Source organism: Egretta garzetta, unplaced genomic scaffold, assembly GCF_000687185.1.
Source record: "Egretta garzetta isolate BGI_Z169 unplaced genomic scaffold, ASM68718v1 scaffold587, whole genome shotgun sequence".
NCBI lineage: Eukaryota > Metazoa > Chordata > Aves > Pelecaniformes > Ardeidae > Egretta > Egretta garzetta.
In genome coordinates, this window is record NW_009260137.1 from 26,167 (window position 1) to 26,782 (window position 616).

A 616-nucleotide genomic window follows, 5' to 3' on the forward strand; every position below is an offset into this window, starting at 1 on the left:
AGGGCAGGGAAATGCTGCTGGGGCTGGGGCTGGGCCTCTCCAGCAGCACAGCACCATTCCCTCACCAGCCTTTAACTTCAGCGCGTTCTCCAGGTATTCATCCTCAGAGATTTCCTTCCCATCCAACTCCAGCTCCAGTGTGAAATCCCGGACAGCCCAGACAAAAGTCGGGAAGAAGCTGACAAATTCTTCCGAGTCCTTCACTTCCCCCTCCTTGGGTCCTGCTTTCAGCTGGATGTGCTCCGACAGCTTCAGCACATAGCTAGGGAGCTGGCTAAGGGAACAGGGACCTCAGGTCTGAATGCAGGGGCGTCCCCACCCTGCAACCTCGCAGCTTTTCAGGGGACACGAGGAGACTCTGCGGGGAAAGAGAACAGGCTGGAACCCCCAGAAGGAGGAGGAAGAAAGACCTGTCAGCCCTGAGCTCCACCACGTGAGACGGAGGAACCGGGATGGCTAGAACCCTTGCGCACCACGCAGGGAGAGGAGGGCACCCCTGGTGCTGCTCTCCCACCAAGGATACTGCAGCTGGTCCATGGCTTGTTGGTCAATGGTGCTTTTGCTGTTGTAGATCGGGGTGCTGGAGAGCAGCCCGGCCAGTGTAAAAATCCAGGTG